We start from the raw sequence: 13,877 nt of genomic DNA on the forward strand, positions 1-13,877 counted from the left end.
ATGTATGATATTTCTCATTTATGTTTACTGAAAATATTGTTAAGACTCTTATTTAAACACATTTTCTACATATGCTTCTCACTTACACACGTTTCTGAAACAAATCACACAGTGCATACATAACATCATATGGAAATCTTACTTGGATATGGATTTTAGATGGAAATCATGTATCCAAATAATAAAACACTTGATAACATCATCAATATACAACCCCATACCTCTTTCGAAAAAAATATATACAACACCATACTTTCAATGGAACTTTCAAATAAACTGTAATTTCTTTTTCTAAAAAAAAATAACTAAATCACTTCTACTTTCAATTAAAATTTATCAAGAATGAAAATGTTTTTCTCTCACTTTCAAAGGAAACTTCAGCTTTCAAATTAAAAGTTAAGCACGGTTTCAGAAAACTAAAAATCGCAAAAACCTTGAACCTTTTTTGAATATATCGTTTTCTGTAGAACATTTGGAAGAAAAGATAATAGTCTGAACAGATTAAGACATACAAATAAAATCCACGAAATCCTTTGCTCTGTTATGGAAATCACATAAAACTAATCCCTCTCTTGCACATGGGATTCAGATTGACAAGGTTGAAGACAAAAAAAATGCTCAAAAATCTGCAAATATAAAAACATTCAGAAACCAAAATGCATTTGGCTTGCTAAAATACAACACAAATGCAAATCTTTACCGTCATCATTTGAAACTCAAACATCACCTTCACTTTTTTTTTCTAGAAATCAACAACAAAACACGGTACTATTCTTCATTCTATGGACTTTAAAATAATCAATCATCAAAACCTGAAAAATAAACAAAATACAGAAAACTCAAAATCTAAGAAAACCAAATAAAACACCAGATTAAGGCATTAAATGAAACAAATATAACAACAAACAACATATGAAAAACTACGTTTTAAGATGATAAAATAATGTAGATAACTATAGGAAAATCTGAAAACCCTTTTTCAAACAGATCCAAATTCCCTTCTTCATCTGAAATTTTTTTCTCATTCGAAGATGAAGACCTTCCCACTACAACAGATCTGAAACCCATGAAGACAGCTATTACTATTTTTTAAAACCAAATACTTCATCAGTTGAACACACACATACACGGTTAAAAGCACACAGTTAATAACACACATGCTATCAAAATATAACTTCTACAACATCACCTGCCTCCAACATCTCATATCTGACATCATCATTTGACTTTTCAACTTTGTCATAACCTCAATATTTATATTTTTTTAATCTTTACCTTTATCTTCATTCCTGCTTGATCTGTTAGCAATTCAAATATACAACAGAATAAAATCACAAAATCAGTATTTCTTATGTGCGAAATCGAACCTGTAAGGAATGTGATAGAAAAAAATAAATAATTAAAAATAACATAGGCTGAAATGGTTAGTTCAACAAAAAAAGATGCGATAAACAGAAATATAACCTCTTGAAATTCTAAAACACCAAGAAAAATCGGAGGCTCATTCATCATGTTCCAGAACTTTGGACCTGAAAAAAACATGGTGCGGTCTACAGTCTTGAGAAGAAAACCAAAAATCAAACAAACTAAAAAAACCCAACCTTTCTCTACTTCAAGATTATTTGAGCTCTAGCACATGAAATCGAAACCTACACAAAAATCGGTTAACACACATGACATAAGGAAAGAGATTTTGACTACCGATTCGCAGATGGGGTTCCATATTCGTAAGTCGATGGGTGTAACGACAGTCGTGAGGAATGGTGAGGTTTTTGAGCGAGATTTAGGTGGCGTCGTTAATCGTTGGCGGTGATGTAGAGTATAGTGGTGATGTTTACCGGTGGCGGTGTTGTAGAATTATGGGGGTGTTTGGTAAAATGCAAAAGATGTTTGGTAAAAGCATTTTAAAAGCAACTTTTGAATTTTTGATATAAGGAAAAGTGACTTTTTGGAAAAGTCAGGAAATCCTGACTTTTTGTAACTTTTGACAAAATGACTTTTGCCTCCCAAAAAGATAAGTCAAACACCCCCTATGTGGCTTCAATGGCTTCCGAAAAGAGGAGGAGTTTTAGAGTAAATGTGTAGAACGGCGGAATGATGAGAAGCGATGAAAGATTAGGGTGAGGTGTAAATTAGGGCAACAATGTGCTTCTCTATATCCGTTTCTATGTGTGTTTGAGAACTCTTTATTCTGATTGGTTGACAGTGTTTCACACGGATTACGTGTAGAAAAATGATCACCGTTGATTTTAGATCCAATGGTCGAAAACTGGTTTCCTTGATTTTTAAGACAAATACGTTCAATCTTACATAACTATTGTCCTTAACACACATTCTCACTAATTAAATCGTCTATAAAGTTATTATACACTTATTATTATTATTCGCATTTCTGTCAGAATGTTTTTCAGAATGTTTATTGGGTCGTATTCTGTCAGAATGAAAATGAGTGAAAAACGATGTGTGAGAACAACAACAAAAAAAAAAAATAGCGATAATGCATGAAAATGACGATATTTTTGTAAGGTTGAACGTATTCGTATTGCTAAACAACTTATTCTCTTAGTAATTCTCATAGCATATGATATCCGCACAATAATTAATTAAAGTACTTGAACCTAGCCCTCTCTCTCTCTCTCTTTATATATATATATATATATATATATATATATATATATATATATATATATATATATATATATATATATATATGGATCCTCTTAAAAAAATACATCATTAAACACATATAACAAAGGATTTTTTAACTTGATCATAATATAAATAAGTATAAATGTGTTTTAATAATAATTTAATGTAAACAATAGAGGTTATAAACCTTCAAAAGGTTTATAGATTGTGGAGATAGGTCTGTAAAGTGTAAAGGTTTATAAACGGCTGACATGACAGTTTTTTGACCAATAAGATTGGTTTACAAAATGTAAAGGTTTATAAATTGATGACATGATAGCTTTTGAACCAATAAATGAGATTTAACATTGTAGATGCACTAAATTTATGATGTAAGCTTTAGAGCTTTTTTTTGTAACTTAATGACTCTTATAATACAAAAGAACAAGCCTCAAAAGCTCTTTTATGAGGATCACAAAATTTGAATCTATACCCGTATCAATGGGGAATTATTTGAGTACTTCGTCAAATGTCTAAATTACCCTTTTCATCATGAGAAAAGTAGTGAAGTAAACCTTTTGGTTTAATTTACAAGTAAAAAACAACAATTACTCGGGGGTAATTGGTACTTTTAGCTTCAATATCTCAAGAAATTGTTGCATTTTTTATTGGATCGAAGGGTGAATTTGTAAATTTAAAAGAAACGTTCTTGTATCATTTTTCGTTGAGGTTAACGGGAACAATCCAACACTCCAATCATACGTGCAAGAATCACAAACACAGCTAACATACTAAATAACATAATCCATTGGGCCGACATTGGTGCCTTCGACCCACAAGTAGAGTGAGAAGACTCACCTGAACTACTCAACAGAATCTCAACAGCTACCTTAGCATCATAACAGACCTTCCTAAAACCAAATTGAGACCAATCCTTAGTCAGATACTTCATTCTACCCAAGTTTGACCAAAAGTCAAACTGGTCAAAAAGTCAACGGTCAGCTTAGTCAAAGTCAACATCACGTCTTGACCATTCCTTGGTTACGTCGTGATAATGCAATGACAAAACAATCGTGATTTTGTACATCGTCATGTCGTGACACATCATATGTCACGTCGTGACTTCAGGTCAGAAGGCTAAAATCTTCATTATGTGTTTAATCTCTTTAGACCAAGACCCATAACCTTAGATCTAGATCCTAAATAGCTTCATAATAGATAAAATTTCCAACTTTATCCATTAGGACGATCCAAACAACCAAGATCTAGTATTTAAGTCTTAAAGGGACCAAGAAAGAATGCATCTTTCTCAGCTAAATCCATTAAGTTCAAGTCTCCAACATTCAGATCTTAATCAACATGATGTTTAGATGGATAAAGTTTCCAACTTTATCCATAATAATGTCTCAAGCTTTCAAGATCTAAACTTTATGTGACAACTGTCAAATTGAGGTCATTCTCGGACTCATGCAACTTTTTATAAACCATATATGCACATCATGCCATGACCTAGTAATAGAAATTAGGTCACAATCTTGTATAAACTAGGATCCAACTAAAATCTAGGACTAATATACTTGACTCTTACGATTCTAGTAAGTTGTCTAGCTACTATAGGAAATGTCAATACCCGAATTAGAACGAACTCTAAACAATTGTTACAATTGAAAAAGGGTATAAACCCCTAAAAATAAATTAAAATATTCTAATTTCATTTCAGTATGATGGTAAAAATCTAACAATGTTCCAAAAACCCTAAAGATCCCAAAAATCCAAATTTATAAACTTTAAAACCTAAAAACTCTGTAAGATTTGTTTTGAACCTCCTAATATCAAATTAAATAATTAAATTATGGGGTATAATCAAAGATAGAAAATTTTAATTATCAAACATAAATCATATTTTATGAGCTAGAAATAAAGAATTTAATGTATCAATATTTAAATAAAGGAGCATTTTATAAAAATTGGAAGTTTATAAAAATAATGAAATGAAAAGTTATAAATTTAAATTATGAGAGAGAAGGCCTCTCTCATACTAAAAAAAAACCATCCACCACATCCCAATACACTCTTTCCCCAAGTCTTTCAATCATTTTATTTTCTCTTACACTTCGACTTCCCCTTCACTTTCTCTCTCTCTTTCTCTCACTCCACTCTTTACCACACTCAAACTCTCTCTTTCTCTCTCAAAACCCACGAAATTCTCCAGCCAAGAAAATCTCTCAACCTTCAAATCTTCATCTTCTAGGGTTGTTCTTCAAGGTAATCACGAAAATCCTTCATTTTCCTTCACTTTTCTTTATTGTTTTAAAGGTTTTTCTTGCACTTCTCTTTCTTCTACACCATTCTTTATGAACATTCATGAACATATCCATGAATGTTGAGTTTTATGATGATGGTGGTAGGGTTTCACCCAAGAACAACATGCATGTTGTTTAATGGTGAAATCCAAAGACCAAAACCTATGTCAAACCCTAAAATATGGATTTTTACAAGTTTTAAAGGTTCATCTACCTTATGCATTCAAGTTATTCCTTTGAAAACATCATTATGAACAAAATATGTCCATGCATGGTTTTCAAACCGTGATGCATGTGATGAACATCAAGTTAAAGAGCTTGATGATCAAAGTACATTGTTAATAGTGCATGTAAATGATTTTATTCAAAAAAAATCTAGATATCCTTTTCTGTTCAAAATAAAATTTCCTCAGATTCCCAGTAAGATGATATGAGGATCTGGAAAGTCTCATGAGTTTTTATCATTTCTTTAATTTATTAAAATTGTTACAAGAAAACAAGGCCATAAATCATTTGAAATAATTTCTGACGTCTATAAATCCTAGATAAATTCGTGGATGACCCATAAAGTAAATGATGGCATCTCATAAAGTTTCATCGATTTTGGTTACTGTTTGGTATGGTTTTGAATTTTCTTTTTGTTTAATTCCAATAAATCATAAAACCACTTTAGGGAATGTGAAAAGGCTATATAAGATTTTTGGCAGATCCTACCTCATGTGGAATACTCAGAAACATATTTTCGAAATATTTCATAATGCATACCTATTTTCCCCGATGTTTGTATTTATAATGGACTAATAACGGGAAAAATAGTTCTACCCATCCAAAATTCATGAAAATTTACCAGACGACCTTATAGTATATTAGAACTCTAAATAAAAATTTGGATTATTTTTCTATTCGGTATGCTATTTTTCTTCTATTTTCTAAGATTAAATACACTTAAATCCACAAAATCAGATTACAGTATATAAAAATCACTATTGGTATTTTTCCAAGATCATGTACACTGTAAATGAAGTTTACAAAAATTTTGGTAATTTACTTTAGCTGTCTGATAATTATTCACCAATTAATGATTATTTAAGAGAATAAAACAAAGGAAAATAGCAAAACTAATTGAAAAATATCTTTTATACTTTTCACAGCTTCTATATGTATAATAACAGTGTTACGAAAAGCTTGGGAAATTTTGGAAACAATTTTCTATTTTTCTCCATTTTTGATAGAATAAATAAACAAAAATCATAAAATTTGGTTAAACTTTTTAGAAATCCATTTTTATATTTTTCTCAGATTAAGTATATTTAATAACAGTAGTACACAAATTTTGGGAATTTTTATATTCTGAATGCTATTTTTCATGAATTTATGTTGTTATGAAGGCTTTGAAATTGGGAAAAATAGCTAATAACATGCAAAATTCAAGGGAAATTTTCTGGAAGACATGTACTATATTTGAAACGAAAATGTAAAATTTTATGAATTTTGGAAACTTTTTGATAATATTTTTGGATTTTTAGGAGTTTAAAACACCTTTAAATGTGTTGAAATACCCTCAATTAATATTACAAAAATCTGGAAAATAATATCCCAAAATTATCTTAATCACATTAGTTATAAAATATCACCATTTCAGAAAAATTGTTACCCATTTAGTATAAAACCAATATTATAACAAAAATTTGGCATGTCTCTGTATGTAGAATTTAGTGTATTAACATTAGATTTCGACATAGAAACTCATTAGCGTATGTTTGATGTCGTAGGATCTCGGTAGTAAGGCATTGGTGTATTCTGAGGCACCACTTGTAGCTACTTGAAACATTGTGAGTATTCACACCTTCCCCCTATTTTCAGTTTTTATGTTTTGGGGTGGAAAAGCATGTCGAAACCATTTATGATTGATGTATTTATATTGAACTGTATCAAACTTGATTGCTATATTTTGCTATATTTTGTTGTGTATGTGTATGTTATTGTTATAACATGAGGCCTTATCGTTTTAAGTCCCTTCCACTTTACTCCAACCATTAACTCTTTGAGCTAATGGTCATTATGAATAACGCTATTAGGAATTGACAACTCCCCACTCGCCCGATTGCTTGAGTGCATGATACCATATTCATCTATGGAACGATAAGCATAGATATTGATAGGGCATCAGTCATAGGGTTGGTTGTGAACTCATTGTTTGTTCATATACATATAAAGTTGTTTATTAATTATAGCAATGAACTTTGTTTCTCATTATAGCAATGAATTTAGTTTCTCATTATAGCAGTGTACTTGTATTTATGGAAAGTTTTATACCAAATCTTGATTTTGTAAACTTGTGAACTCACCAACTATTTTCATAGTTGACCCTTATTTTACAAGATTTTTCAGGACATAATTAGTAAGTGGGTATAAAGATTCATCATCATAGAGCATGCTGCATTGTGTGGAAGTTATTTTATGAAGCTATCTTTTGAACAATGTCATTTTGGAAAACGTGTATTTGTTTTGTTTAAATTATGGGTTGTAAAATTTTAACTATTACTATGGTGATGTATCTTTATCTTTTCCAATGAAACCTTTATCAATGTCATATCTTGCGTTTCCGCTTTAGCGGGGTGTGACAAAAATGGTATCAGAGCTAAAGTTATAGAGAACATCAGTTTTATTTTAAGAAAACACAACCTATAACTAAAATGTATAAATTTTCTTTAACATCGAACATACTACTAATGTAATTAGGTCGGGAGTTGTATTATTGGACCTCAATTAAACATAGCCTGATCACCTATGTTTAATTAAGGAAAAATTTATACAAAGCTTGAGCTAATTACAATGGGAACATGTTCAACCAAATTTTCATGAAAACTTTATTTCAAAAATTAAAAGGTGAATTTTGGTGTGTGTAAGCATTGCATATTATAGGCATTCATATTTATTTATTTCATAACTCATTAAAACTATGTCTCAGTCCACTATGTCGATATCGTCATCCTCTCGCGCTACCCCTCGGCTGATGAGTCCGGCTATGTCACCGTTATCCCTCGACGTGATCCCCCCGCCTCTATGGAAGAAGACCCCTCGGAAGACACGGGAGACTCAGTGGAGATCAGCAACGACAGCGCCCCGAGTCGGCAACGCGAGGCATCGCCTGCATCGGTGTTACCACAGCCGCCACCCTCCGGGCCTCGTATTCGACACACTGTAAGGAAGAACGTCTCTAGGCCTGTGGGGGTATCATTCGATGGAGCAGGACCCAGTAGGGTAGGACCTAACATGACAGGACCGAGAGCCCCCCCACTACATCGAGTCATTGGGATACTTGTCAGACAGGCAGGTATGACCCCGGAGGAGTCCCGAAGAATGTAGTGGATGACAGTGGACCTACGGCAGAGTCATGCAGTGATAGATGGGCGTCAGGAGGTTCTGGATGAGGTGATGACAGGAATGGGCATCCTGTTTCAGCATGCGATGGAGGCTAAGGATACTGCTAGAGCTGCCAGGCGAGTGGCAGGTCGTGCGATGACCGCATGTTATGTGTTCGGAGGGCTGTTACTGATCATGATGTGGATGTTTCTTGTTGGGATAGCGATTCGTATTTGGTTCTGATTTCAGTATTTTATTTTATCATGTAATGAAAACCCATGTTGGGTGTCTTGTGGGAGAAACATTAAAACTTTATTTTGGGAATGATGTATCGTTTTGGTATTAAAACTATTTTGTATGGTCATGAAAAAGATAATTTTATGTTTGAAAACTTTACTATGAGATCAAACCCTAGATTTTATTTAGTCAATTGTTGAATAAAAAGATTTTTATTCTTTCTTTCTTTTCACAAATCTATATGCATAGTAATAATGCAAACCGTTAATTTGACAACACATATGGTTTTAAAAATGGTAGTGAATCAGACATTATACATTATTTTATATATTTATATGTATTTTTTTTCTCTCTTGTGTCTTAGAACCATGGCAGGAAGGCCTACTCGCGGGCGCCTACAGAACGAAACACCCGATGTTGCTCAATTGGTAGCACAACAACTCATGGCAGCAATCCCAAACATTGTTACTCAAGTAACTGCAGGTCTTAATTCTAACCAAGGAAATAGAGGAGGAAATCAGGGAAGCAATGAAAGAGAATGCAGCTACAAGTCTTTTATGGCTTGTAAACCTAAGGAATTCCATGGAAAGGAAGGTGCGGTCGGGTTGTTGAAATGGATTGACAGCATGGAGTCGGTCCTTCACATTAGAAAATGCCTCGAACACAACAAAGTGGAGTATGCAACTTGTCTACTCTAGGATAGGGCATTGACCTGGTGGAATACCCTAGGGCAAACCCGAGGCCGTGCAGCGGCATATCAGCTAACTTGGGAAGACCTGAAGAAGCTATTGATAGAGGAGTATTGTCCCAAGGATGAAATTCAGAAGCATAAATCTGAGTTGTGGAACCATTCTATGGTTGGAACACAAATAGAGAAGTACACAGTCCGATTTCATCAGCTAGCAAAACTGGTACCTCACATGGTCACTCCTGAGGAGAAACGGATTGACCGCTACCTTTGGGGTTTAGCGCCTGAGATTCGATGAATGGTTACTGCAGCTAACCCAACTACCATTCAAAGTGCAGTAAGTCTAGCAAATCGACTAACTAATGATTTGATAAGAACGGGAGCCTCGACAAAGGAAAACTCTAGTAGCAAGAGGAAGCCAACAGATCAAGGAGAGAAGAAGTCTAGAGGCAAGTCATGGAGGAAGCAAAAAGTCTCAAGAAACTTTATGGTAAGAGCCCATGAGCAAGAACCATTGAAAACTCAGGAACAGAAAGTCGTGGAAACTCAGGAGCGAAAGCAGTACACAGGACCGCATCCAAAGTGCAATAAGTGTAACTTCCGTCACAAGGGAGCTTGCCCTGTGTGCCAAAAATGTAACCAAACAGGCCATTACCCGAAGTATTGTAAGCTGGATAAGGATGGAAAAAGGGAATGTTACGAGTGCGGGAGTACTGATCACCTCCGTAATGCTTGCACCAAACTAAACAAGGGGCCTGGTAACAACGGACAAGACCAGGCTAGGCAAAATTTCCAAGGAAATCAAGGTGGGCGGCCAAGAGGTGTAGCCTTTGTGATTGGTGCAGAAGAAGCTTGTCAAAACCCTGAAGTGATTACATGTACGTTCCTCCTAAACAATCACTTTGCATCAGTAATATTCGATGCGGGAGCAGATAGGAGTTTTGTTTCTTTAACATTTAGACCATTAATTGACTTGAAATCGAGAAAGATGAGGAATACTTATGCTATTGAACTTGCTGATGGGTATGAAATTAGGGCTAATGAAATAATTCCAGGTTGTACTTTGAACTTAGCTGATACACTATTTAGCATTGACCTAATTCCTATAGAGCTAGGTAGTTTTGATGTAATAGTAGGAATGGATTGGTTATCCAAGAATAGAGCGGACATTGGCTGTTATGAGAAAGTCATTAGGGAACCTCTCCCCAATGAAGAAACCCTTATCATACACGGTGAGCAGCCAGGAAGAAGTTTAAACATTGTGTCAAGCATGAAGATTCATAAAAACCTGAAGAAGGATTGTATTGCATTCATGGCCCATGTGGTAAAAAGAGAACCTGAAGCTAAGCAAATCAAAGAGATCCCGGCGGTTCAAGACTATCTCGAAGTGTTTCTGGAGGAATTACCCGGTCTACCCCCACACAGACAAGTCGAATTTCAGATCGACTTAATTCCCGGAGCGGCACCAGTAGCAAAAGCACCATATTGCCTCGCGCCATCTGAGATGCAAGAATTGTCTGGACAACTTTAAGTACTTCTAGACAAGGGGTTTATACGACCAAACTCTTCACCTTGGGGAGCCTCGGTGTTGTTTGTCAAAAAGAAAGACGGGTCATTCCGACTGTGTATTGATTATAGAGAACTGAACAAGTTGACAATCAAGAATCGATATCCTCTCCCTCGAATTGATGACTTGTTCGATCAGTTGCAGGGCGCTTCATACTTTTCAAAGATCGACCTACGATCATGATATCATCAACTAAAAGTTCACGAAGAAGACTGTTGTGATGAAATCCTTTAAGATCGACTAGATTCAAAAACAGTGTGTAAATAAGAACACGACAATGATTCAAATGAGTTGAATGGTTAAGCTTCACTGCCCCAGAAGAGCTCGATTAAGAACTGCTACTGTAGAGACGTGTTTAGGGTTTACAAAAGATATCCAAAAAAACGTTAACCATCTACGGTGCATGCATGCACTATAAATACATAAACCCTAATTAATGAGACGGCTGGACATGCCCAATACCATGTACACAATGGACTAAACATAATAAGCCCAATGACGCAACATCCTATACCCAACAATCCCCCCCTTTGCGTCAATTGAGGCGAGAGACGCTTCACTGCTGAGTCTTGTTAATAGTCTTTAAGAGCTTGGGTATCACAGCGAGCAAAGTACTACAAAATAAGATAGACCACCGAATCATATCACTAAAGTTCTTCTTCACAGCAACATCATTCAAGCTACACTTATTAATGATCTCCAAAATGTGTTCTAAGCAGACCGTGGAGAACAAGTGTTTATCGGGTAAATCGAAGAGGCACTTTTGGAAAGCCCCAGGAACATCAGTCCCATGCTGAAACATCGCAGTCGTGTGGGCTGTATCAATCTTACCCATACACATTTCGCTCATGTCACTTGCTTTTCCAATCGGATTGACAGTGGGCTTCCGCTTCAGAAGTTTATCTATTTCGATGTCAAGCTTTGCCACTTCATATATATACGAAACCAACATTCGCTTCAGATTAGCCAGAATGGGTTCGTATTTTTTCTCTTCAGTCAGCAGGAGGTTGAGCAACAAAATTCAATCATGAGGATTAAGATTAGGCAGATCAGCAAGCGTGAATTCATGCATAACATTTTCTGAACCTCTTGTTGCCTTGAACTTCACATTCACAAAGCCTCCTGTAGCGATTGGCCCTGTAACTTTGACTGTTGTTAACTTCTGAGCACTCCAGGTCATATATTGAGGTTTGCCATAAGTGAGATAAAAGTCAATTAAGGCTTTATCCACTTTCGCATCTGGAGAGGGAACTGTTGCAGTTGTATCAAAGCAGTGGAAAACGAAGGCTCTTCGTGTTATTGGCATATCGAACTGAGAATCCTTCGTGTTTGCCAGGTCGAAAGAAGTAACTGGCTCCAAACAGTGAACACTCGGGAATTCAACTGCCTCATGCAACAATTGTTCCAATGTCCATAATGGAAAGAGCATTTTTCTGCTCTCCAAAGTGTCGTGAGTTTCTTTTTCTTTTCTTTCCTTCTCCTCAACTTCTCTCGCAATGCGAGCATTTTTGTTTAACTCATGGTCACGAGCCTTTCGCTTTAGCTGATTTTCTTCGGTTTCATCTTCTTCATCAACATCGACCATTGGATCTTTCCCTTTTGAACCCGAAGCTACATTACCCTTCAGTTCATTTTTGTTTTTAGGTGCTTCCCCAGTCTTAGTAGCTTTAACTTCTCCCCCTTGTTTCGGAGGGACAGAGGCCTCAGAAACACCTTCAAGTCTGTTAAGAAGAGCGAAGACAGGATGAAGCTTATCTGCTAAGTGTCTGCGAACACTAATTGTCAGAAGGGAATCATGTGCCTCAAGGAGATTGGAGAGAAGCGAATTGATATCTCCGACGCATGTTTTCATAACTGCTCGCTCAGACTTGAGCTCGTCGATTTCTTTGTTCGCGTGCTTGAGCTTGATGGATTGAGCTCTGAGTTGAGTGGTGAGAAGAGCAAGTTCATCCATTATCTTACTTTCAACAGCCAAATCGTCTTGGAACTTAGTGAGCCTAGAAGAAACAGAAGTGAGAAATGTTGTGTTGTCGTTGGAGATACATGTACGTAGCTGTTCTAGTTTCTCCCGTTCAGAGCGAAGCGAAGTGCTGAGTTTGGAAATCGCATCATTCGCTTTGGAAGCATTTGATTCATCCGCAGTGTGGAGCTCTGTCATAAAGGTCTTGGTTTCTGAGATTAGTTTATCGACTTTTTCATTCTCTTGTTGTCTGGAAAGGGTGGAGTCTTCAACTGCCTTGTTTTCTTTTTCGAGATTGGCGGCATGCTCTTTTACAAGAGTATCAAGCATACTCTTAACTATTGCTTCAGAATATGCTTGGCTGGAGGAGCCACTAGAAGACGCGATAAGAGTATCCAGCTTGGCGTTCAGTTCTTTGAGATGCCTTTGAATGAGAGGGCATCATCATCACTCTCGTCTTGAATCGAGAATGGACTATAGTGAAATGTATCAAAGTCAAGTCCCTCAGCACTAAGAAAGTCGTCAGAACCCTGTTTAGGTTGAGGTGAAATAGGAGATGTGGTAGAAGTAGTTGCAAAACCTGAAGTCTTTGTCCCCACATCAGATGCGTTGACATTAACAGGAGGTTCGCCTGTGGTGGTAGTGGTAGTGGTTTCAGTGAAAATAGGTGGTTGTTGAGGAATAGAAGTAGGTGGTTCAGTAGTAACAAGAGGTGGGCAAGGTGTAATTGTAATAGGAACAGATGTGGAAGTAGGTAATGGTGGAGGGGATGGAACATTGAAATTTACCTCCTGGTCATTGTGGTTGACATCATCCTCAGATTCGGCTTGATTTGCATCATTCGATTCGCTTTCAGATGAAGTTGAGGAAGGAATGCGAACCTTACGAACCTGTTTCTTGACTCTTTTTCGTTTTGGAGAAGAGGGAGCAGGAGTGGACGAATCACTTTTTGTCTTTCGCTTTTTGGAAGGCAAAGTTAGGGTAGAAGGACCCTCTTTCGATTGCTTTGGTTTGCCGCCTTTCTTGATTTTATCAGCTTCATCAAGAGTATGTTGCATCTCAGGAGTGAGGACTCTGGGTCCTGAGGCTGGACGCTTCTTGTATTCCCCAATGAGTTTGCTTACCCCC

The 13,877-nt window shown here is 36.0% G+C and overlaps 1 long non-coding RNA gene across 1 annotated transcript; it reads right to left on the bottom strand.

The window, feature by feature from the left end:
• Positions 1-406: 406 nt before the first annotated feature.
• LOC145120934 (uncharacterized) lies at positions 407-1,269 on the bottom strand. Its single transcript, XR_013714424.1, has 2 exons — positions 701-1,269; positions 407-626 (listed from the first exon to the last, which is right to left on the bottom strand). It is a non-coding gene; the product is annotated as an uncharacterized LOC145120934 (long non-coding RNA).
• Between the last annotated feature and the right edge of the window lie 12,608 nt (positions 1,270-13,877).

The sequence above is a fragment of the Lactuca virosa genome, chromosome 6 (genome assembly GCF_052849685.1).
Source record: "Lactuca virosa cultivar CGN04683 chromosome 6, Lactuca_virosa_CGN04683_v6, whole genome shotgun sequence".
Classification (NCBI taxonomy): domain Eukaryota; kingdom Viridiplantae; phylum Streptophyta; class Magnoliopsida; order Asterales; family Asteraceae; genus Lactuca; species Lactuca virosa.